This window comes from Elephas maximus, chromosome 11 (genome assembly GCF_024166365.1).
Source record: "Elephas maximus indicus isolate mEleMax1 chromosome 11, mEleMax1 primary haplotype, whole genome shotgun sequence".
In the NCBI taxonomy this organism is placed as follows: Eukaryota; Metazoa; Chordata; class Mammalia; order Proboscidea; family Elephantidae; genus Elephas; species Elephas maximus.
In genome coordinates, this window is record NC_064829.1 from 91233646 (window position 1) to 91260044 (window position 26399).

General features: G+C 39.3%; 1 long non-coding RNA gene across 1 annotated transcript in view; it reads right to left on the reverse strand.

The window, feature by feature from the left end:
* Nucleotides 1–23836, reverse strand: part of LOC126085636 (uncharacterized) — a 34679-nt gene extending 10843 nt beyond the window's left edge. The window contains exons 1-2 of the long non-coding RNA XR_007519317.1: nucleotides 23743–23836; nucleotides 1311–1481 (exon numbers count right to left, since the gene is read on the reverse strand). This is a non-coding gene — a long non-coding RNA (uncharacterized LOC126085636). The remainder of the gene's footprint in view (nucleotides 1–1310; nucleotides 1482–23742) is intronic.
* Between the last annotated feature and the right edge of the window lie 2563 nt (nucleotides 23837–26399).

The following is a 26399-nucleotide window of genomic DNA, read 5'->3' on the forward strand; positions in this document are numbered from 1 at the left end:
TATGAAATAAATTCTTGTATACTTACCATTGAAAGGAAACTGTGGTGGCATAGTGGTTATGAGTTATGTCTGCTAATCAAAAGGTCAGCAGTTCAAATCCACCAGGCATTCCTTGAAAACTCTATGGGGCAGTCACATAGTGACTCAACGGCAAAGGGTTTGGTTTTTTTGTTTTTATCACTGATAATTTGGAAAATAAAGGAAGTATAAGAGATAAGTCACAAAGCAGCAGCTAAAGGCTGAATATAGCTCCTGGGTATGGTTCCTTTAGCTGATATCATGTTTTATATATACATATACATATATTTATGTATATGATTTTTTAAATTACCAGTCAACATTTTAAAACCAAAATATTTCACATGCAATTCTATACTTATAACTAACAAAAGGAATCTGTAGATTCCCCTATGGATCACAGTAGTCCCATCCTCAACAGACCATGGGGATGACGCAGTACCAGGCAGCATTTGGTTCTGTTGTGCATGGGGTCATTATGAGTTAGGGACCAACTCAACAGCAGCTGACGACAATTAGATGTGCGGCATCTAAAGGCTAGTCTCGCATCTCCTAAATTCAACTTCATGGCATCTCCATGGAGCAAGTGTTTGTATCAGAACTTTGAATTGGCTAGAACTGGTTCAGTCATGGCCCACGAAGTGAAACCAGAACAGATTTGAATTTTTACAATTTGGATGATCTGGAACGATAACCAGAACCAGAAAAATTACAGGTTGAACCCCTGGGATAGGGGACTCAGAGGAGGCATAGTGGGCCTTTTCAGGAAACCTGATGTGTGAAATTGAATTATCCCCAGGACTGTGGAGAGTGACACACACTCAAAGTGGTGTGGCCAGCCACCATCTTTGAGCGGGGCAGCAGTTTCCACATCTGCTCAAATTCCAAGAAGCCAGAGGCTTGGTTGCTATGCAACATGTAGGCTGCCCTTGTTTTCTAAAATGGATATTAGCATTCTAGCAGGGCTTCAACCTGTAATTTTTCCCATTCTGGTTATCGTTCTGGTTCACCCAAATTTTAAAATTCAGATCTGTTCCAGTTTCTCTTTCTCAGCCATGACTGAACCAGGAAAAACCAGTTAGAAGCTCTGGTTTGTACTGGCTCCATTTTACTGTTGTGGCAGCTGACATATGGAGAGACGACTCAAGTTCGTCTGACTACAGAGCCTGTGCTTTTGAACTCAGTGTTCTGCCGTCTCCCTCAGCGAGCATTTGATGGCCTGGATCATTGACGGAGCTGCGTACACACTTCTGCATTCTCCCCCAGAGAATGCTTTCCCCAGACAGACTTACACCAGTGTCTCCAGGGCACAGTTGGGATGCTTCAGGGCATCACACAGCACCATTGTTCCTTTGTCATTCTGGGAATTTTCTACAAGTGAGAGATACTTCAGCTTATTGTTGCAGATGAGGACAGAGGCAATATCTTCACAAGCTTCATCTGTGATGTCACATTTTCCCAGCCTACATGGGAGATACAAGTCGTAGGATCAGATCAAATGATTTAGAAGGCTTATGCAGGGTTGGGTACTCCTGCTTTTAATTCTGCACCCACCAATCCACCCTCTACATCCTGGACTTTTCATAATATTCAGGGACTATGTATATGCTGCAAAAGGCCTTTTTTAAAAGTCTTAAAAGTAAAGATGTCACTTTGATGACTAAGGTGCTCCTGACCCATGCCATGATTTTTTCAATTGCCTCACATGCATGCAAACAGCTAGATAATAAAAAGAAAGAGAGAAGAGTTGATGTGTTTGAACTGTGGTGTTGGTGAAGAATATTGAATATACGATAGACTGCCACAAAAATGAACAAATGGTCCTAGAAGAACTGCAACCAGAATGTTCCTTAGAAGTAAGGATGGCAAGACTTCAGCTCACTTACATCACAAAAGACCAATTGCTAGAAAAGGACATCATGTTTGGTAGAGGGTCAGAGATAATGAGGGAAACCCTCCATGAGATGAATTGATACAATAGCCACAACAATAGACTCAAACATATTAACAATCATGTGGAGGGCACAGGACAGGCCACCATTTTGTTCTGCTTCATATAAGCTTACCATAAGTCGAAGTTTACAAAGATCCTGAAATTTGGTCTCAGGGTTTTGGACTTCCATTCTGAGGACAGAAGTTGGCACAAGAAAATAACTTGGGAAAGTCATGTTGTGTCATTAATTGACACAAAATACTATCTCTCAAGAGTAACAAGCTGTGTAGTAGAAAACTAGACGACTGCATCACTTAAATAAACCCCATATGCTTTAATTTCTTTCTACTTTGATTAGTTTTGACAGGGACATATAGGGAGGAAGAAAACAAGAAGGAAACCAGGTTGGTTGCAAAGTATTCATTTAAATTGTGTAACAATAGTAAATTTTCACTGTCTACTTTTTGCCCGATACTTCTAGTATTTAATAATCAAAATCAAGAATCTCAAGTAAGGCTGTCTCATTAAAGAAAACTTAAGACCACACAAATGTAAGTAAAAATAGTGACCAGTGCTTTTAGAAGTGTTTACAAACTGTCCTAGGAGAACAATATAAATGATTTGTCTAGAGAAAAAGCAAAGGTTCAAAAGGTTCCTCCAGAAAGGAACTGATCAGGGACTTGGGTTTCGTAGAGTTGCTCTGGGCTAATCAGGTTTATAGGTTTCCAGAAGAAGGCTGAACGTTCACCTTTGAGTTTAAACTGCTATCACTTTTAATAATCTTGTGAGGAGCTGGTAGTCAGGATGTCCTTAGGTATCAAGAGACAGGAACGTTCACTAAACCGAGTAGGGACAGGGTCAGACCAATCCTAGACTCTGGAGGGCATTCCAGAAAGAGTCCAGGAGTCCAGAGCAGACCTTTGTAAATCTCGACATAGCGCCCACTGGGGATAACTGTGAGATAACCGGAAGCACTTTTGTTACTACTTTATGAATCAAATGTTGTTAAATATGTCTGCAATAGCCACTAAAAACTAAAACCTGGGCTTTTTATATCTGAAAAATAAAAACCAAAGAAAGTTGGAAAATGTTTAACAAAAAAATCTCAAATTTTGTTGAAGGTTCTGTAATGGAGACAATTTATATATAATTTATGAACAGATGTTAACCCACTGCCAGAGAGTGGATTCCGACTCATAGTGACCCTATAGGACAGAGTAGAACAGTTCCATAGGGCTTCCAAGGAGTGGCTGGTGGATTCGAACTGCCAACCTTTTGGTTAGCAGCCATAGCATTTAACCACTGCACCACCAGTGCTCCTGAATAGATGTTATGATCTCCCTCTTTTTGTTTGTTTATTTATTTATCTAGAATGTGGGTATTTCCAACAGAATTAGAAACAGTACTGAGAGATTCAGCTACTCCTTTTGTTTCCTAGGCTCTCCCTCGATTCACCTCTGCCTCCATTACTGGGAAGTGGACCTGGAAACAAGCAAAGAATGGGATCTAGGTGTTTGCAAAGAATCTGTTAATCAACAAGGAACTAGTCTACTATCTTCAGAACCTGGCTTCTGGACTGTTCGTGTGAGGAATGGGAAGATTTACTGTCATGGATTGAATTGTGTCCCCCCAAAATTATGTGTAAACTTTGTTAGGCCATGATTCCCAGTATTTTATGATTGTCCTCCATTTTGTGATTGTAATTTTCCTATGTGTTGTAAATATTAATCTCTGCCTGTGGTTAGTGAGGCAAGATTAGGTTACGTTAAAGAAGATTAGGGTGGGATTGTAACACCCTTACTAAAATCACATCCCTGATCCAGTGTAAAGGGAGCTTCCTTCCCTGGGGTGTGACCTGCACCACCTTTTATCTTACAAGAGGTCAAAGGACAAGGAAGCTAGCAGCGAGTAGGGGATCTCATACCACCAAGAAAGAAGGCAGCGCCAGGAGCAGAGCGCATCCTTTGGCCTCGGGATTCCTGCGTGAAGAAGCTCCTTGTTCAGGAGAAGGTTGATGACAAGGACCTCCCTCCAGCCAGAGCTGACAGAGAGAGAAAGCCTTCCCCTGGAACAGACACCCTGAATTTGCACTTCTAGCCTACTGGACTGTGAGAGAATAAACTTCTGTTTGTTAAAGCCATCCACATGTGGTATTTCTGTTAAAGTAGCACTAGATGACTAAGACATTTTCTAAGCCAGAGCAATGCCTTTGACTACCTTTTGGATGAACTGTGGTTATACCAAGTAGAAATTTTCCTGCATAAAGATATTTAAAAAAATTTTTTATGACATTAGTGATAGATCCCATATCTTTACATTCACCAAAATTTCTGCTGTGGTGCATTGCGCCCATTTTTTGCTCCTGGAAATCCAAGTTTACAATGATGAAGTCTTCCTGAGTGTCTCAGCTGTTCATGGATCTGGGCACTGCTGGTCCTGCAGTGTATCACAAGTGAGGCAAATAGAACTTTGACCACAAAAACATCTCTAGAAAATTCCTTTGTGCTCATAGCTTAAAAGTTTTCTGCTTGGCACACATATGATACAGAGTTATAGCAGAAAAATACGGAACATTTCAAGAGTCACAAATATAAATGAAGTCAGTTAATTAGGACAAATTACAATTATTATGTATTCTGTTTATCTTCTTTGGGTCCTATATTTATATTCCTATTCTAGTAACTATCTCCTCCCTTTTAGCTCAATTTCCAAATATTTTCCTGTTAATTTTCTGTAACACCAACTTAATGTGTTATAGAGGTTATATATTAAATGTATCTTTGGATTTACCCAAAATATTATATGCTTTTCTAAATAATAAGGAAAAAAACAGTAAAAATATATATGGAATTAAAGACCTATTGCTACAAAAAGCAAAAACTATGGATTTAAAATCCTGGGAGAGACCAGACTTCAGATCAAATGGTGATGCTCAATATGAACCAATCATGGGGTCAACAAGATTTTGGAAACACGAAAGAGCATTGAAGAGAATGCTCATTAGAAATAAAGAAAAGGGAGCCCTTGACACACTTTTAAGTTACACTTCCACCATTGATGGAACTTAGCTTCTAAACTTGGATTCTTCCATAGCGAGCACAGAAAACTTTCTGTCCTAGCTGTTGGGCTGCTCATTAGGATCTTCTCATTAATGGCCAAGAGTTGTCCTTAATCACCACTGGTGGCTCTTGTTGACTTGACATAAAAATTTCTCCTCATTGGAGATGACCCAGACTCCCTATGAAGACACTGTCAATTGTCCAACAGGTGATACAATACTGGAATCTCTGTGGGGAGACCAGGTCCAGGATCCATATAACTATAACTATGGCCTCAGGTGTCCTGGGCTTATCCTGAATGACACTTCCCTGCAAAGAGCTCTGGAGCAAAGAACAGCCACGTGAGTGCTTCTTTAGGTTTAAACTCAGGGCAAGAACAAGACAGAGGGGTGTCCAACAGGACAGGGACACAGAGTGGTGTTGTGTAGAACATTGGCAGGAGAGGGCCTAACCTGCCTCATCACAAGCAACTCCATCCATGCTCTGACCAGGCCAAAGAGGGGAAGATGTATGCTGGGGAATCTCTCAGGGTGGGACCAAATGTGGAGGTCCCTGAAAAAACCTATGCTCTACACTTTGAATCTGAGAGAGAAAGAGAGGGAGGCAGTGTCTATAGAATCTCTGTCCAGCCTTGGACACCAAAGCAACTGAGCTGTTCACTCCTGTCGTAAGGAGTCTGCTCATTTCCTTAGACCTAACAGATTGAGGCTTGGGTGTGGACATAAGGGGACAAATAGATGTGCAGTGTGTGGCATAGAACTCAAATATCCAAACATAATGCAAAGTTCATTGACACACTCACACTGATATGTTTAAACTGAAATAGAGGGACAGCTAGCCTATGGTATAATAACCACACCAAGTTTTCCGTTCTCAAATCCCACTGCAATACGGTGTAATCTTCTTAGTATTTCTCCAAAATTTTTTGGATCATTTTCTGTGTGTTTTCTGGCTTCTGCATGTGAGTATTGGTCATATTTGTATCTCCCTCTGTAAGGAGCCCAGGTGGTGCAGTGGTTAAAGTCCTCAGCTGCTAACCAAAATGTCGGTGGTTCTAACCCACTATCTGCTCCTCAGGAGAAAGATGTGGTAGCCTCCTTCGTAAAGATTTACTCCAGATCAAATTGGAAACCCTATGGGGCGGTTCTACCCTGTCCTATAGGGTCGCTGTGAGTTGGAATTGACTCCAGGAGAATGGATTTTTGAGGTTTTCTGTTTGTTTGTTTTTTGTATGTGAGTGGGAACGGGCCCACCTTTCCTTCTTAACTTGAGGCAGAAAGGGGAGGGAAAATCATTAGTGAGATGAACTCTAGTTAATCCCATGTTTGAGGAAATAGTGTCACTGCTGGAATATAATTGATCTCTTCTTCCATTTTTTACATATTATTCTTCTTCTTATACATCCCTGGCTTTAAGTCATCAAAACAAGGGAAGAAATCATCTCTACATTAACAATACTTCCTACTTACACTAAAAAAAAAAACTAAATTTGTTCCAGTTACTATGATCAAAAAGCAACATGAAATTCACATTGTATGTTCAAACCACATTATGATTTATGATCTGTTTTAATTCATTCATTTTTATGTGAGAAAACAGTGGTACATAGTGAATAATAAAATTCCCAGGTGACACTAAGCTAAAAAGGGATGATCTCGACATCAAATCAGAGCTTTCTGGCTCCAGACAACTTGTGCTTTTTCCTCTAACCAGGAGTCCTGGTTTTATCCCAGTGTTACAAATGAGGTGACCAAGGTTCTGAGAGGTCAAGGCCGTGTTCTAATGTCTCAGCACAGATGAGTGGGAGTCAGAACCTGAGCCCAGATCTGGTGAATCCCTTCTAGTGCTGCTTCCTGTGTTGTCTACATAGTAGTTTCATAAGTTGGACCCAATTTTCCTGAAGAACAAGGTATTCTGGTAACTCTGCACTTCAGTTTTGAATTGACTTCCCTCTTTGCACCTGATGTCAGCTTCTGTATCCTACAGGAATAATTAAGGAAATTTCCTTAGTGAAAATTTCCTCCAGGAAAATTTCCACCTCTAACCAGAATATGTCAATCTTTGCATTGTACCCACAGAGCCTTGTTGCTCACTCAGACTGCCCCAATCAAACTTCATTTTAAGGTGACCCCCATGAGTGTTATGGATGACTTTGAGCTCAAGGACCTAGCCTAATACTCATTTGTCAATTCCAGAAGAAAGCAATGAGTAAGACAAAGTGTAGGCTCTCAAAACGTAGTGAAGAATTAATACAATCTGACTATGGCCTGGGTTTAATAATCAGTGTGTTTAATTTTTGGTGTGGATGAAGAAGGGGTAGAGATCAATTAAGAAAAGCTGTCCATAATCTGATTTCTCAGCGTTACAAGTTAAGATTGAGGAAATTATGGAGAATTATAATAGTTTGCCACTGGGAATCTTCTCTATACTGAGTAGTATATCTGAGAACATTGGAAGGTTGCCTTGTGTATTCATTCAGAGGGCAGTTGATTATTTTCCAATTTCATTAAATTACTTAATCTTCTAATTTGCACATTATTTTCAGTTTTTGCATCTCATTTTTGTAGGTTAACACACTATTATGGCAGGCAGGATGATCATAATCTGTAACAGTGGGCAGTGCATCCCCACCTTTGCGTTTTTCACTTATTTACTGACTGGGTACTCATTTTTTGCACCTATTATGTGTCAACCACATTCAACAAAACTAACAAGGCTCCCAAGTCCAGGGACCTTACATTCTGGTGAGGAGTCAGAATATAAATGGAAATAAAAATAAACACAAAATAATAATTGTGAGATTCAAATTGATTTGGGGTATGTTCTCCAACTTGAGCCCTTCATGTGGAATATAAAACCATCTCTACATTCAAGAGAAGACAGGATTCTTGACGGCTTTCCAAGGTTGGATAGCCAAGAAGGCTGCCGATGACTGCACTGCAGCAGCCCTGATTTTCCCTCAAGGGGACTCTGGTACCTCTCCATATCTTTTCAGATCCACGCTCTAAGAATCACTGGGCAAGTGGAACTGAAAAACATCTTTCGTTTCAGGCTGTAAATAGGACTTTGGCCAATGTCCTCTTCTTCCATAATGTCTTTCCAGTCATGACTGGGCACAGGATGAGGCCACACACACCAATCTTGTCCACATGGCCGTGGCCAATTCCTTGGTTCTTCTCTCTACTGGGGTTCCCTACACAATGGCAGCTTTTGGTCTTAGGAACCTCCTGTCTAGCCTCGGTGTAAACTTGTCTATTACATCCACTGATTGACTCACAGCACCACCCTGTGCTCCATCTGTGTCCTCAGCACCTATCAGGCTATCACCCTCAACACCATGAAAGCTGTGTGGGCAATGATGTGAGGGACAGCCCCCAGGCCATTAGTCCTTCTTGTTGTACCTGCTGTCTATTCAGTGTCTTGATAAATATCTATACTCCTTTGACAGTTACTGGTCCACAGGACATACACAATGACACCCCAGGCAAGTGGTTCTGCTCATCCTTGGGTTCCAGTGCAACCATGGTCTTTGTTTCTACAGCCACCGATGCCACGTTTATTGGCATCACGGTCTGGGCCAGTGGCTACATGGTGCTTCTCCTGCACAGACACCACGGGAGAATGCGGCATATTTACATCTCCAACCGCTCCCACAAATGTCCGCCTGAGGTCGGAACCACCCACACCATCCTGATGCTGGTGGACATCTTTGTTGCCTTTTATATGCTGAATTCTACTTCTATTTCTCATATGACTGCTTTTTTAGACACTTGTCTATGGTTGATGTATGCCTCTCATATTTTGATTTCAAGTTAGCCCCTTACTGCTGATCCCCAGGGATCCTAGAGCTCCTAGATTCTGCTCCTGAATTGTTGGAACTCACTGCTTCTATAGTCTCCATGATTATTCAGTGACCATTTACCAACAACCAACCAGTGATCATTTTTAATGTAAAATTCCACTGTGATTTTAGGAGGTCAATTTTTTACTGGTGCTGCCCTGGGGGATATGACAGTCTATTGATGAAAATGTGAGCTTATAAAAATCCATAACATTATGGAGGAAACTAGCTTCCTCCTCCACCAGTGCCACTGCATAAAGGAAGCTCCTTTCTTTTAAGAGTATCCTCATAAACAGTTTCTATAAACTTTATCTTAATGTGGAGATGGCTGTCATTCATTAGTGTAGAATTCAGTATTGGTCCAGATCAGTTTTACTCCAGAGTGCCTGAAGATTTTACTTTCTAGATGAAGATAAGAAACCTGGCAGATGGAGAATGTCTTCTCTCCAGTATCGTGTGTCTTTATTTCATTTACATTTCTTTCAAAATGCTCTTGTGTCATACAGGAAAGTAAAGGTGACCAGTGAATCTTCCTCCAGGAACCTTGCAGATTTACTTTAACTGGTTACAGTACAATGAATTACTTAATGTTACCTTCCAGCCACGGTCTTTGTGACTCACTCAGTGATTGGGTGGGACTATATGAATAAGATATATGAAACTGTGAGAGTTGAGATTATGTGTCAACTTGACTAGACCATGATCCCCAGTATTGTGTGGTTGTCCTCCATTTTATGTGTTGTGAATCCTGACCTCCACATGTTGATGAGGCAGGATTGGTGTGGAGTGTGTCTTGGATCACATTCCTACAGAAGGGCATGACTCAAGTCCCACCCTTACTCAAGTTATACCCTTTTTTAAAGGGTGACCTGCATCTAAGGTATATGCATGGATGCCCTGGCAGGGCTTTCCTTCGCTTTATCTGGATTCCACATCTAGTTCGTGCTTGTCTTAATTCTGCTTCTTGGGACTTGTGCCAGAGGCCTGCTGTCTGACCTACCAATTCTGGGATTCACTGGCCTCCACAGCCCAATGCGCTGGTGACCTATTTTCTGACCTAATTCTCTGACTACCCTTGACCCATGAATTTGGGACTTGCCAGCCTCTACAACCACATGAATCATTTCCTTGATACAGTTTGTGAGTTCTGTGAGGCATTGCAGAGAATTAGAGAATCCAAAGACAAAAGGGAGAGTACTGAGAGGAAGAGAAGTAGTTGATGTTAGAGATGATGGAGTGGCACAGCAGTTTGGAAAACTGGAACATTTGGGATATCTTTAACCTCCACCTCATAGGAACCAGCTTTGTGCTGAGGTTTATAGAAGAAATTATTCATTTACTGGTTGATCCTCAATCAATATGCTTGATTAGATGAATGAAGAAATATTAGGGAGGTTGGAGAAGCTGCCATTCATCCATTTCTCATTTGGATTCTGACTTTTCACCATTAAAGAACAGAAACCAGGGACTTGGTTTCTGTTTGTCTTATCTCCTTTTTTTCTCCTTTATCTCCTTTTGCCTTCCTTAAGGTGAGTCTGATTTTTTTATTCCTCTTATTTTTATAGCTTTAAGGTATAACAATTTTTTATTAGTTTTTGTCATAGTCATATTGTGTATTTCCCTAACAAATTTTGTTCTACATATATCATTGCTATTGACTACTTTTGACAGAATGTATCAGAACCCTTGAAAAGTATAATTTGATATTCTTTCTCCAGTGATTTATGCTATTATTTTTATATAATTTAAATCTACACATAATATAACGTATAATATATGCTATTAGTTTTGCTTTGCTGAGTGAGGTATCCTTTACAGACATTAAGATATGAGAAGAAATTGTAGATTACACCTTTATTCACATGTTTCTCATTTCTAGTGCTCCTTAATATTTATTGTAAAAAGTTGACCTTGGGTATCATTTGCCTTCAGTAGGAATGATTTCCTTTGGCTTTTCTTGTAGTGTAAGCCCTCTGTTGTTGAATTATCTCAGCTTTTTTATCTTAAAAATTGCTTAACTTTGCATGTATTTTTTTCTAAAATTGGACAAAATGTCCTTATTTTTTAAATGGCAATACTGTTTGTGGTTAAAATAGCCAGAATGCAATTGAAAATTGGATGAAGATGTGAACAGATGGTGTAAATTTGTTTAGGAAGAGTAAATTGTAAAAATTTATATAAGTATTCCCACTTCATTTTTAAAAATCAAAGAAATACAATGCTAGCAAGTCATTGTTAATGCTTGAAATAAGTGATTTGAAATAATTTCAAATATACAGAAATATTGCAAGAATAGTACAAAGAGCCCCATATCCTCCTGACCCAAGTACCTAAATTTGTAATATATTACCTTGTTTGCTCCATCCCCTGTGTTCTGTATCTACTAATCATTATCAGTAGTCTTTCTCTGAACTACTCTAGAGCAGGCTGTTTGTTGACATAGTGCACACCTGTGTGAGTTTTTATACAACAAAGACACTCTTCTACATAACAACCACACCACCAGTTGCCAACAAGTTGACTCCGACTCATGGCACCATCATGTGTGTAGAGTAGAACTTTTCTCCACTGGTTTCAGTGTTGATTATTCAGAAGTACATCCCCAGACCTCTATTCCAAGGTGAGCCTGGGGTGACTTGAACCTCCAACCTCCAAGCACATAATCATTTGCACCACCCAGGGAAGCAATATGTATGTATGTATATAAATATATATGTTTATATATCCACATTGCTGTCAAGTCGGTTCCAACTCACAGCAACCCTTTAGGACAGACTAGAATTGCCACACAAGGTTTCAAAGGCTGTAATCTTTATGGAAGTACACTGCCACATCTTTCTCCAGTGGAGCTGCTAGTGGGTTCGAACTGCTGACTTTTCAGTTAGCAGCTGAGCACTTAACAACTGCACCATCAGGCTCATATATATGTTGTTGTTGTTGTTAGGTGCTGTTGAGTCAGTTCCAACTCATAGGGACCCTGTACAACAGAACAAAACACTGCGCAGGAAACTTTTTTGAAGATTTTTCTTTTAATAATTCTTTTTTTTTTTAAGTTGTATTCTAAGGGAAATAACAAAACTATAAAAATATTTTTTATATTTGATACAATAACTAATAACAAGAAAAAAATGTCTTAACTGGCTAACTGAATGTATTGGACAAGGTGGTGAAAGGTATGGTGAGAAGTAAGCTGAGAGGCCACATTCCCAGTACACGCCAACACACTAGTGGGCTTCCTCTGGATTTTTTTTTTTTTTTCTCAATTTCCTGTCTCTCTCTAGCATCCTTCCCTTCTTTTCTCCTGAACATCTGGCAACATATGCCATTGCTGCTCCTTCTAGATGGGGTATGCAGTGCCCTGTGACTGGGGAACCACCTCCCAGCTCTGCACCACTAGACCAGTGGGCTTCCTCTGGATATCTTTTTTTTCTTTCTTTCTCTCTTCTTTTCTTTTCATAGTTCCTTGTCTCTCTCGACCTTCCTTCCTTGCCCTTCTTCTGAATACCTGGACCGTGTGCCATCTCTGCTCCTTCTTGACCAGCTGTGCAGTGCCACTCAGTTGGGGATCTGCTTCCACTGGGCTCCCTTGGGGCATTTTTCTTCTCTTTCTTCTTCTCTTTTTTTTTTCATGGTTTCTTGTCTCCCTCTACTTCCCTTCCTTGTCTGTCCCCTGAACACCTGTTACCATGTGCCATCTCCACTCCTTCCGGAAGGGCTGTGCAGTGCCACTCAGCTAGGGACCAGCTTCCCGTGAGCTCCTTTAGGGCACTTTTTTTTTCTTTCCTCTTTTTTTTTTTTTTCCTACCCTTGGTTTCTTATCTCTCTCTACCTCCCCTCCTTTCCTTCCTCCTAATCACCCGGCATCTTTTTTTTTTTTTTTTTTCCTCTCTGTTTCTTGTTTCTCTCTACATTTCTACCATTCCTTTCCCCTGACCAAGTAGCTGGATGTACCTTTCTCCTTTTTTTTAATCTAGTTTCTTATCTCTCTCTCCCTTCTTTCCATTTCATTCTCCTGCCCATCTAGCTATGTGTGCCATATCTGTCCCTTCTTGATCAGCTGTACCTCACCACCTGGCTAGAAAGCCACCAACACATGGCTTGCCTGGGTCTGTGCCACTCCAACATCAGGCTCCCTCAGCACTTTTGGGGGTTTTTTTGTGTTTATTTGTTTGTTTGGCTCCCATTTCTCTCTCCTCTATCTCTTTTTCCCATACCCACTTAGCTCTACACATCACAGCCTCTCCTCTCCTTCTTACCTGTCTGCACTGTTCACTAAACATTGAACCCACAAGCAGCACTGGCATGGTCTATCAGAACCTGCCCTGCACTGGCCCCTGGCCCCACCCTATCAGCCCCAGTACGTGCCACAAACAACCCATCCCAGCCACTCTTCTTCAGCTGGACCTGCCCTGTTGCACCATAGCTGAGTGATTGGACCTGCCCATTGAACATGGTAGTGAGAAGTATCGTGCCCATAAACAAGCAAACAACAAAGAACACACAGCCAACCTGCTCACACAGAACCAAATAAAACAAAAAATCAGGATGAAAAAAACAAATCTACAATTGATAAACAAAGAAAATAACTACTGAATATCCTGAAGACAGCAGACAATATCAAAACATACTAATACTAAAAAAAAAAAAAAAAAGGGACAGGATGGTTCCAGTAGGTGCCCAAAATAAAACACCAGATGACTTTCCAGTAGAAGAAAAGCACTGGAACTACCTAATAGTGAATTCACATCTCCAATATTCAGAGCTATTCAAGAGTTGAAAGAAAAAGCAGACAAAAATGAGGAAAAACTAGACAAAATCATGAAAAAGACAGACAAAACAATGGAAGAATGAATGCAGGAAAATAACACAGGAACAAAATATCAAAATAAATTCACAACTAGAAATCATACAAAAACAACAATTAGAAATCCAAAAGATAAACAACAAGATTTCAGGAATGGACAGTGTCATAGAAGCTCTGAGGAGCAACTTTGAAACAATGGAAGACAGGATCAGCGAAATTGAAGACAAATACTTGGATACCATTTTGTTTAAGGAAAAACCAGAAAAAAAGAATGAAGAAATCCTGAGAATTTGATTTGGGATACCATAAAAAAAAATTTTTTTTTTGAGTGATCAGAGTTCCAGAACAGGGGGAGAAAACAGAAAACACAGAGAGGATCATTGAAGAATTGCTGACAGAAACCTTCCCTAATATCAGGAAAGATGAAAACTGACCATCCAAGAAGCTCAACAAACTCTATATAGGATAAAAAAAAAAAAAAAAAAAAAAAAAAATCACCAAGGCATATCTTAATCACATTCAGTAAAACCAAAGACAAAGAAAAAATTCTGAGAGCAGCTCAAGAAAAACAAAAAGTCACATACAGAGGGGAAACAATAAGACTAAGGTGTGATTACTCCACAGAAACTATACAGGCAAGAAGGCAATGGGATGACATATATAAAATCAAGAGAGAAAAAAATTGCCAACCAAGAATAACATGTCCTGCCAAAGTCATTCAAATGTGATGGTGAAATTAGGACATTTTCAGACAAATAGAAATAAGAGAATATGCAAAAACCAAACAAAGCTTACGGGAATTATTAAAGGGAGTCCTTCACTTTGACAACAAAAAACATCAGATGACAGCCTGAATCTAGGACACAAGACTGCACCAGCCAGATACCAACCTAGGAAATGAACTCTCAAGGATTAATCAAAACCGGAAGATTTACAACAGGGAACCAGACAGGTTAATCTATAAATGACAACAACATCAGAACAATAAAAGAGGGAATAAATGGAGTAGGTATAGAACTTTCTAATGAAGAGGAAGACAATGCAATACCAAGTAATAAATGACTGGTTCAGACTTAGAAAGATATGGGTAAACTTCAAGGTAACCACAAAGAAAGTTAACAAACTTATTCATGAAAATAAAGAAGAAAAACGAAGTCTCAGTAAAAACAAAACCTACAAAACAAAAGAAATGAAAAAAATACACAAACAAAAGGAATCATCACAGGAGAGCAAGAAGAACAAAGAAAATATCAGCACCATAAAAAAAAACAAACTACAAAATGACAGCAATAAACTCACACCTGTCAATAATTACACAGAATGTAAATGGCCTAAATGCACCCATAAAGAGATGGATAAAAAAACAGGATCCGTCAATATGCTGTCTGCGAGAGACCCACATTGGAAACAAATGTATAAATTTATTAAAAATCAAAGATAGAAAAAATATATCAAGCAAACAGCTACCAAAAAGAGCAGGAGTGGCAATACTAGTCTCAGATAAAATAGACTTTAAAACAAAATCCACCATAAAAGACAAAAAAGGACATTATATGTTGATTAAAAGGATGATCCATCATGGAGACATAACCATAACAAATATCTACACACCCAATGACAGGGCCCCAAAATACATAATATAAACTCTAACAGTACTGAAAAGAGAAATTGACAGTTCCACAATAATAGTAGGAGATTCAACACAGCACTCTCAGTGAAGGGCATCCAAATTGGTAAGGAAGAAGTAAAATTGTCCCTATTTGTGAATGATATGATACTATAGATAGAAAACCCAAAAGACTCCATGAGAAATCTACTGGAACTAATAGATTCAGCAGAATAGCAGGACACAAGATAAGCATACAAAAATCAGTTGGATTCCCATACATCAGTAAAGAGAACTACGAAAAGGAAATCAGGGAAACAATACCATTTATAATAGCCCCTAGCAGTCTGGGGACCATGGTTTCAGGGGACATCTGTCAATAGGCATAACAAAGTTTAAGAAAATGTTCTGCATCCTACGTTGGGGAGTGGCATCTGGGGTCTTGAAAGCTAGCAAGCGGCCATCTAAGATACATCAATTGGCCCAACTCCACCTGGAGCAAAGGAGAATGAAGAACACCAAAGACACAAGGAAACTATGACTCCAAGAGACAGAAAATTCCACATAAGCCGGAGACTCCACCAGCCTGAGACCAGAAGAGCTAGATGGTGCCCAGCTACCACCAATGACCGTCATGACAGGGAACACAACAGAGAGTCACTGATGGAACAGGAGAAAAGTGGGGTGCTGAACTGAGATTCTAGTAAAAAGATCAGACTTAAAGGTCTGACTAAGACTGGAGGGACCCCAGAGGTCATGGCTCCCAGACTGTCTGTTAGCCTGAAACTAAAATCATTCCCAAAGCCAACTCCTCAGACAAAGATTAGACTGGACTATAAGACATAAAATGATACTGGTGAGGCATGTGCCTCTTAGCTCAAGTGGACACATGAGACTAAGTGAGCAGCTCCTGTTTGGAGGTGAGATGAGAAGGCAGAGGCGGACAGGAGATGGTTGAATGGACACAAGAAATACAGGGTGGAGAGGAGGAATGTGCTGTCACATTATAGGGAGAGCAAGTATGGTCACGCAACAATGTATGTGTAATTTTTTATATGAGAAAATGATGTGAATTGTAAACTTTCATTAAAAGCACACTAAAATGAACAAATAAATGTAATAGCCCCTAAAAAAAAAAAATACTTAGGAATAAATCTAACCAAGGATGTAAAAGACTTATGCAAAGAAAACTACAAAACACTACTGCAAGAAACCAAAAGAGATTTACATAAATGGAAAAACATACCATGCTCGTGGATAGGTAAGCTCAACATTGTGAAAATGACAATCCTACTCAAAGCAATCTGCAAATACAATGCAATCCAGATCCAAATACCAACAGCATTCTTTAAAGAGGTAGAAAAACTAATCACTAACTTTATATGGAAAGGGAAGAGGCCCTGGATAAGTAAATCACTATTGAAGAAGAAAAATAAAGTAGGAGAACTATACTAACTGACCTTGGAACCTACTATACAGCTACAGTAGTCAAAACACCCTGGTACTAGTACAATGACAGAAACATTGACCGGTGGAAGAGATTTGAGAACCCAGATGTAAATCCACACATCTACGGTCACCTGATATTTGACAAGGGCCCAAAGTCCATCAAATAGGGAGAAGTCAGTCTTTTTAACAAATGGTGCTGACAAAACTCGATGTCCATCCACAAAAAAATGAAACAGGACCCATACCTCACACCAAACACAAAAACGAATTCAAAATGATCAAAGGCCTAAATATAAAACCAAAAACTATAAAGATCATAGAAGGAAAAATAGGATCCACACTAGAGGCCATAATACACAGCGTTAACAGGATATAAACCATAAGTAACAACACACAAACTCCAGAAGATAAGCTAGACAAATGGAGTCTTCTAAAACTTAAACACTTATGCTCATCAAAAGATTATAAAGAGAACCTACAGACTGGGGAAAAAAAAAATTGGCTATGACAAATGTGTCAAAGACCTAATCTCTAAAATCTACAAGAAAATCCAACACCTCTACAACAAAAAGTCAAATAATCCAATTAAAAATGGGCGAAGGAAATGAATAGACACTTCACCAAAGACGACATTCGAGCAGCTGACAGACTCAGGAGGAAATGCTCGAGATCACTAGCCATTAGAGAAATACATATCGAAACCACAATGAGATACCATCACACCCCGGCATTACTGCCACAAATCAAAAAAACGGGAAATAAATACTGGAGAGGCTGCAGGAAGATTGGAACCCTTATGTACTGCTGGTAGGAATGCTAAAGGATACAACCATTTTGGAAAACAATATGGCACTTCCTTAGAAACTAGAAATAGAAATACCATATGATCCAGCAATCCTGCTCCTAGGAATATATATCCTAGAGAAATAAGAGCTGTCACATGAATAGATATATGCACACCCATGTTCACTGCAGCATTGTTCACAATAGCAAAAAGATGGAAACAACATAGTTGCCCATCAACAGACGAATGGATAAACTATGGTACATTCATACAATGGAGTACTACACAACAACAAAGAACAATGATGAATCTGTGAAGCATCTCACAACATGGATGAATCTGGAGGGCACTATGCTGAGTGAAATAAGTCAATCATGAAAGGACAAATACTGTATGAGACTACTACTATGAAAACGTTTACACACAAAAAGAAACAATCTTTAATGGTTACGAGGGAGTGGAGGGGTGGGGATGAAAAAACACTAAATAGACAATAAATAAGTGGTAACTTCGGTGAAGGGTAAGACAGTACATAATACTGGAGAAGCCAGCACAACTTGTACAAGGCAAGGTCATGGAAGCTCCATAGACACATCCAAACTCCCTGAGGGACGGAATTACTGGTCTGAGGAGACCATGGTCTCAGGGAACATCTAGCTCAATTGGCATAACATTTTCTTTATAAATAGAAATACCATATGATCCAGCAATCCTACTCCCAAGAATATATATCCTATAAAATAAAATATATATATATATATATATATTCTACATTCTGCTTTGGTGAGTAGCATCTGGGGTTTTAAAAGCTTGTGAGCAGTCATCTAAAATACCCCCGCTGGTCTCACCCTGTCAGGAGCAAGGGAGAATGAAGAAAACCAGACACAAGGGTAAGATTAGTTCAAAGAAGTAATGAACCACAACTACCACAGCCTCCACCAGACTGAGGCCAGTACAACTAGATAGTGCCTGGCTACCACCACCAACTGCTCTGACAGGGATCACAATAGATGGTCCCAGACAGAGCTGGGGACTTACTGGCCTGACAAAGACTGGAGAAACCCGGAGAATATGGCCCTTAAGCACCCTTTTAGCTCAGTAATGAAGTCACTCCTGAGGTTCACCCTTCAGCCAAAGATTAGACAGGCCCATAAAACAAAATGAGACTGAAGAGGTACACCTGCCTGGAGGCAAGGACTAGAAGGCCCAAGGGGACAGGAAAGGTGGTAAGAGGGCACCCAAGTTTGAGAAGGGAGAGTGTTGATATGTCATAGGTTTGGTAACCAGTGTCACAAAACAATATGTGTAATAACTGTTTATTGAGAAGCTAGCTTGTTCTGTAAACCTTCATCTAAAGTACAATAATAAAAAGAAGTTTCGATCCTAAATCCAAATCAAGAGACAGAATCTTCAAGATATAATCTAGATGATACTATGGTGATATTTGTCCATATTAATAATAAATCACTCAACAAAAAATGAAATTTTTGCTTGTGGTAACCTCTCTACATTGTCAGTAAAAATCCCACTTTCATCAGAATTAAATCACATCAGATTGATTAAAGAGAAGATGTGGGATGTCAAGAGGTAGAAGGAGGGTAAATATTGGACCCTCTCCAATAAAAGGCCCAGGTCAGTGGACTTCAGTCCATAACTGAGTGTCCCATGGAAACAGTTGGAGCCAGAGGAGAACCTAGGAGAAGTAAGTGCATTGTAATGTAGTTTCCTTTTTACTTCTCATACTTCCACAACAGACAAATAAGAGAGCGATATGTCTGGGAATGAAGTAATTTATTAATTCAGTACGCATCTGAAGCCAGCTTTATGCCAGGCTCAGTGGACATGACCTTAGATGTTGGCACAACCACCTCATCATTTCTGAGGACCTGAGAAGCATCCCATGTGGACATTTCATACAGAATCTTTTGAGCTTAGTAAGAGATTCAGTCAATCAATTTGTGTCCTGGACTCCCATCGGTTCACCTCTAGCTGCCATTACTGGAAGGTGGAAGTAGGGACAAGCAAACTTTGGGTACTGGGAGTTTACAGGGAATCTGTTAACCAACAAGGAAAGATCAAAGTGTCTCCAGAACTTGGCTTCTGGACTGCTGGCGTGAGGAAATGGGGAGGTTTACAATGTCTTTGACTACCCGCTGGGTGAACTCCAGTTACGCCAAGTGGGAATTTTCCTGGATATGGATATTGGAAACGTTTCCTTTGGTGACATTAGGGAGAGATCCCACATCTTCACATTCACCAAAACATTTGCTGCAGAGCCACTGCACCTATTTTTTGCACCTACAAATTTCGATAATGATGATCAAGTACTCCTGGCATCTCAGCTGTGATGAAGCTGGGCACTGCCAATCCTCCAGTGTGTCCTTAACGAGGCAAATGAACCATAACCACAAAAACATTTCTAGAAAATTTCTGTTTATAGCTTAACACTTCTCCTTGGTACACACACAGCACAAAGTCATAGCAGAAAAATATGGGACATTTCAGGAATCATAAACATAAATTTTTGTTGTTAGTTGCTGTGGAGTTGATTCCAACTCATGGCAACCTATGTGTGCAAAGTAGAACTACTCCATAGGGTTTTCAAAACTGTGACCTTTCAGAGCAGATCACCAGGCCTTACTTTGAGGCTTCTCTGGGTAGGTTTGAACCACCAACCTTTTGGTGAAGCAGGCCAGCATTTAATCATTTGCACCACCCAGCAACTCCTCACTTTAGCTGCTACAAAAATTAAATTAGTCTTGTTTTTGGATTATAGTCATGGTAACGTAAGAGGTGCTCACTCATTCTTTCCTTCTTGACTAACACATTAATAGAGAAACAAGACTTGGACATCTACTACCATTACTATTCCTTCAAAAGATCAGTAAAATTGATGAACCTCTTGCCAGATTTACCAAGAAAAATAGACAAGTCAAAACTCATCAATACCAGAAAGCACAAAGAACTTTACACCAGATCTACAGATATTTTAAAAAAACTGGGAATTTTATAAATTCACCGACAGTACTGTCAAAAAACAAAGACAATGAAGAAAAGAAGATTACAGACCAACAACTCTCATGAACACAGACACAAAAATCCTCAACAAGATATAGCAAATTGATTATAACAAGATAATGCATCCTGACCAAATGGAGTTTATGTTGTGAGTGCAAGGCTGGTTCAAAGTGAGAAAGCCCATTGGTGTAATTCACTATATCAACAGATTAAAGGAAAAAAATGATATATTGTGTAAACACATGCAGAAAAACATTTGACACAATTTAACATTGGTTAATGAAACAAACCTCAAGATTCTACTGCTGTCATTATGTTTCAATATGAAAGACTGAATGATTTCCCCCTAAGAACTGGCATGCAACAAGGATATCTGCTCTTTTGTGTGTGTGTGTGTGTGTGTTATATATTATGTTTTACTAAGTTATGACATAGTTCCTTACATGTGTTTTTCTTCAGTTGGAACAGTTTTGACCTCCAATGTCAAACATTATTTCTGGCTTCCTCATGTTGAATATGAAGCTTATATTTCATTATTACATGTGTGTTCAGGCTCTTATGATATTGTGTTTTTTTTCTTTTCCTTCTCTAACTGGGCTTTATATTCTTTTTTTCTCCCAATATTTTATTGTAATTCTGGTGAAAATGTACACAGTAAAACAGATTCCCATTCACAAATTTTACATACATTGCTCAGGGACATTGACTACATTCTTCACATTGCATCAACATTCTCATTATTTCTGTTCTGGTTGTTCTATTCCCATTAACCTGGTCTCATTGCCTACCAACCTTCTCATCTATACTTGAGCGTAATTGTTGACCATTTGGTCTCATATAGATGATTTTTTAAAAGAGCACAGAATTTATGGTGATACTCTTTATGAACTAACCTGTTATTTAGCTAAAAGGATACTTGAGGGGACAGTTTCAGTTCAAGGTTTAAAGAGTATCTCAGGGCAATCACCTCAGAGATTTCTCCAGTCTTAATGGATCCAGTTAGTCTGGATTTTTTGAGAATTTGAAGTTCTATTCCACATGTTTCTCCTTTTCTATCAGTATCCACCTATTGGGGCCCTGATGACAATATTCAGTAACGGTGGCCAGGCACCATCTAGTTCTTCTGGTCTCATAGTAGAGGAGGCCAAGGTTTGTGTAGACAATTACTCCTGTAGACTGGTTCCTTCTCTGAATTGTGGCTCCAGATGAGTAGAGACCAATAGTTGTATCGTAGACAGCCACTCACAAGCTTTTGAGGCCCCAGATGCTACTCAGCAAATTGGGAATGTAGTACATGAACTTTACAAACTATATTATGCCCATTGTTCGAGTTGCCCCATGAGACTATGAATCCAAGTCTTCAAACCAAGAAAGCTAATCCCTTGAGGTGATTGTTATGTCTAAGAAGTACTATTTTCTGAGACCTCTCGTTGTGTGTATATATATTTGTTTTTTTATATATATATATGATGGTTGTTGCAAAAGGATATACCCTTATTCAACAATATGTCAGTGGTTTTAGTCAGTAAATAAAATAAGAAAATGAAAAGGAAAGGCATACAGATTAGAAGAAAGAAAACTGTCTCCATTTTCAGATGTCATTATTGGAAAATTCCACAAAATCAGTTTTAAAAGCTGGCAGAACTAAAAAGTGACCTTAGCAAGGTCACCAGAAACAAGACCAATATTTAATAAATGAATTATATGTTTACATACTGGCAGTGAATAATTGGAAACTAACATTTTTAGATATTTCTATTTAGAGCAGTATTAAACACAACACAACCCACTGCACAGGGCATGAGCACCCAGTAAACATCCTATAATTGTTTGTTAACTGACTGAATGAGACCAGAGAGGGAAACAAGAGACAGGAGAAAGAAGTTTTTGTAGATGATGAGAAAAGGTGTAGCTGTCTTTTGACAGTAAAGGGAAGTTAGTAACTATTTCTAAACTGAGAACTACAATGGTGTCATTCACCACAACACCGAACATCCTTCTACATATTATAAACACTGTCAATTGGGATAACACTGAGAAGGCTGTTCCAGAATTGTTTTTATTTAACATATATTCACACAGAGCTTAGTATATGTCAGATGTTTTTCTAAAATCTTTACAAATGCGAACTCATTTAGGAGTCAAAACCCCCAGAGGAGGGTTCTATTATTTTCTCCACTTTAAAGAAGAAGACAATATCATTAATACCACACACAAGCAAAATTTTGCTGAAGATCATTCAATAACGGCTGCAGCAGTATACTGACAGGGAACTGCCAGAAAGTCAGGCCGGTTTCAAAAGAGGACGTGGAACTGGGGATATCATTGCTGATGTCAGATGGATCCTGGCTGAAAGCAGAGAATACCAGAAGGATGTTTACCTGTGTTTTATTGACTATGCGAAGGCATTCGACTGTGTGGATCAAATTATGGATAACATTGCAAAGAATGGGAATTCCAGAACACTTAATTGTGCTCACAAGGAACCTTTACATAAATCAAGAGGCAGTTGTTCGGACAGAACAAGGGGATACTGATTGATTTAAAGTCAGGAAAGGTGTGCGTCAGGGTTGTATCCTTTCACCATACCTATTCAATCCGTATGCTGAGCAAATAATATGAGAAGCTGGACTATATGAAGAAGAACGGGGCATCAGGATTGGAGGAAGACTTGTTAGCAACCTACATTGTGCAGATGACACGATCTTGCTTGCTGAAAGTGAAGAGGACTTGAAGCACTTACTAATGAAGATCAAAGACCACAGCCTTCAGTATGGATTACACCTCAACATAAAGAAAACGAAAATCCTCACAACCGGACCAGTGAGCAACATCATGTTAAACGGAGAAAAGATTGAAGTTGTCAAGGATTTCATTTTACTTGGATCCACAATCAACAGCCATGGAAGCAGCAGTCAAGAAATCAAAAGACGCATTGCATTGGGTAAATCTGCTGCAAAGGACCTCTTTAAAGTGTTGAAGAGCAAAGATGTTACCTTGAAGACTAAGGTGCTCCTGACCCAAGTCATGGTATTTTCAGTCGCATCATATGCATGTGAAAGCTGGACAATGAATAAGGAAGACCGAAGAAGAGTTGATACCTTTGAATTGTGGTGTTGGCGAAGAATATTGAATATACCCTGGACTGACAAAAGAACGAACAGATCTGTCTTGGAAGAAGTACAACCAGAATGCTCCTTAGAAGCAAGGATAGCGAGACTGCGTCTTACATACTCAGGAGGGATCAGTCCCTGGAGAAAGACATCATCCTTGGCAGAGTACAGGGCCAGCAGAAAAGAGGAAGACCCTCAGCGAGGTGGATTGACACAGTGGCTGCAACAATGAGCTCAAGCATAACAACAATTGTAAGTTTGGCGAAGGACCAGGCAGTGTTTCGTTCTGTTGTGCATAGGGTTGCTAAGAGTCAGAACCGACTCGAAGGCACCTAACAACAACAACAATGAAGAAGAAATTTGACCTCAGTGAGGTAACTCAGGCAGGTCCTGCAGGAGGAGGACATTCAAGTGAGAAGAGGAGGTGCCTGCACAGAATCAGCAAAATAACACAGATCCACATGACCAGCTCAGACTTTTTCACCAAATTACAGAAAGAAATGCTGAGAGTTCTGCCATCTGCTTCCACTGGGTCAGGGGATGGATGACAAACTTTGTCCACAAGCTTTACGGCAAGGCAGATGGAAGGATGTTCAGCACACAGGAAATACACAACAGATAGAGTTGACAAAAAAAAATGAATGTACAGCTACCATTGTATCAACAGAAGTGAACAATTAACCTTCTTTTTTTACAACTTTATAAGATATGTATTAAACTAAATTAAGACATGTATTACACATGATAAATCCATCTATTTTAAGTATTTTGATTCAATGTTCTTTGTTAAATATATCCATTCATGCAATCTTTATTCACCTGTTGATGGACTCTTGGGTTGTTTCCACCTTTTGACTATTGTGAATAATGCTGCAATGAGTATTGTTGAACAAGTATCTGAGTCCCTGTTTTAAATTCCTTTTGGTATACACCTAAGAGTGGAATTGCTGGGTCATGTGGTAATTCTATGTTTAATGTTTTGAGGTTCTACCAAACTGCCCTCCACAGCAGCTGCGCTGTTTTATGTTCCCATCAGAGATGTACAAGTGTTCCAATTTCTCTACATTCTTGGCAACCGTTGTTACTTTGTTTTTTCTGAAAATAGCCATTATAGTGAATATGAAGTGTCTTGTAACTTTGATTCGTATTTCTAATGACTGATGATGTTGAGAATCATTTCAAGTATTTATTGGTCCTTCGTATATCTTCTTTGAAGAAATTCCTATTCAAGTTTTGCCCATTTCTAAATTGGGGTGTCTTTGTTGTTCTGTTAGGCTGTTGTTCTATTAAGCTGTTCCTCATGCATCTTTCAGTTTGTAGTACTGTCGTGGCTTGCGTGTTGCTGTGATGCTGGAAGCTATGTCACTGGTATTTCAAACACCAGCAGAGTCACCCATGGTGGACCTGTTTCAGTGGTGCTTCCAGACTAAGAAAGGCTAGGAAGAAGGACCTGGTGGTCCATTTCTGAAAAATTGGCCAGTGAAAACCTTATGTATAGCACCAGAACATTGTCTGGTAAAGTGCAGGAAGATGAGTACCTCAGGTTAGAAGGCACTCAAAATATAACTGGGGAAGAGCTGCCTCCTCAAAGTAAAGTCAACCTTAATAACACAGATCGAGTAAAGCTTTCGGAACCTTCATCTGCTGAGGTGACACAACTCAAAATGTGACGAAACAGCTGCAAACATCCATTCATAATCAGGACATGGAATGTAAGAAGTATGAATATAGGAAAATTGGAAGTCATCAAAAATGAAATGAATCACATAAAGATTGATATCCTAGGCATTAGTGAGCTGAAAAGGACTGATATTGGACATTTTGAATCAGATAATCATATGGCATAGTATGCCAGGAATGACAAAGTGAAAAGGAATGGCATTGCATTCATCATCAAAAAGAACATTTCGAGATCTACTCTGAAGTACAATGCTGTCAGTGATAGGATAATACCCACACACTTACAAGGACGACCAGTTAATGTGACTATTATTCAAATTAAAGATGAGGAAATTGAAGATTTTTACCAACCTCTGCAGTTTGAAATTGATCAAACATGCAATCAAGAAGCATTGATAGTTACTGGTGATTGGAATGTAAAAGTTGGAAACAAAGAAGGATTGGTAGTTGGAAAATATGACTTTGGTGACAGGAATGATGCCAAGGATCACATGATAGAATTTTCCAAGACCAACGACTTCTTCATTGCAAATACCTTTTTTCAACAACATAAACAGTGACTATACATGTCAATCTCACAGGGTGGAAAACACCAGAATCAAAGCAACTACATCTGTGGAAAGAGACGATGGAAAATTTTAATATCATCGTCAGAACAGGGCAAGAGTCTGACTTCTGGACAGATCATCAGTTGCTCATATGCAAGTTCAAGTTGAAGCTGAAGAAAATTAGAGCAACTCTATGATAGCCAAAATACAAACTTGAGCATATCCCACCTGAATTTAGAGATCACCTCAAAAATAGACTTGACGCATTGAACACTAATGACCAAAACACAGATAAGCTGTGGAATGACATCAAGGACATCATACACAAAAAAAAGCAAGAAGTCATTAAAAAGAGAGGAAATAAAGAAAAGACCAAAATGGGTGTCAGAAGAGACTCTGAAACTGGCTCTTGAGCGTCAAGTAAATGGAAGAAATGATGAAGTGAAAGAGCTGAACAGAAGATTTCAAAGGGTAGTTCGAGAAGACAAGGTAAAATATTATATTGAAATGTGCAAAGGCTTGGAGTTAGAAAACTAAAAGTGAAGA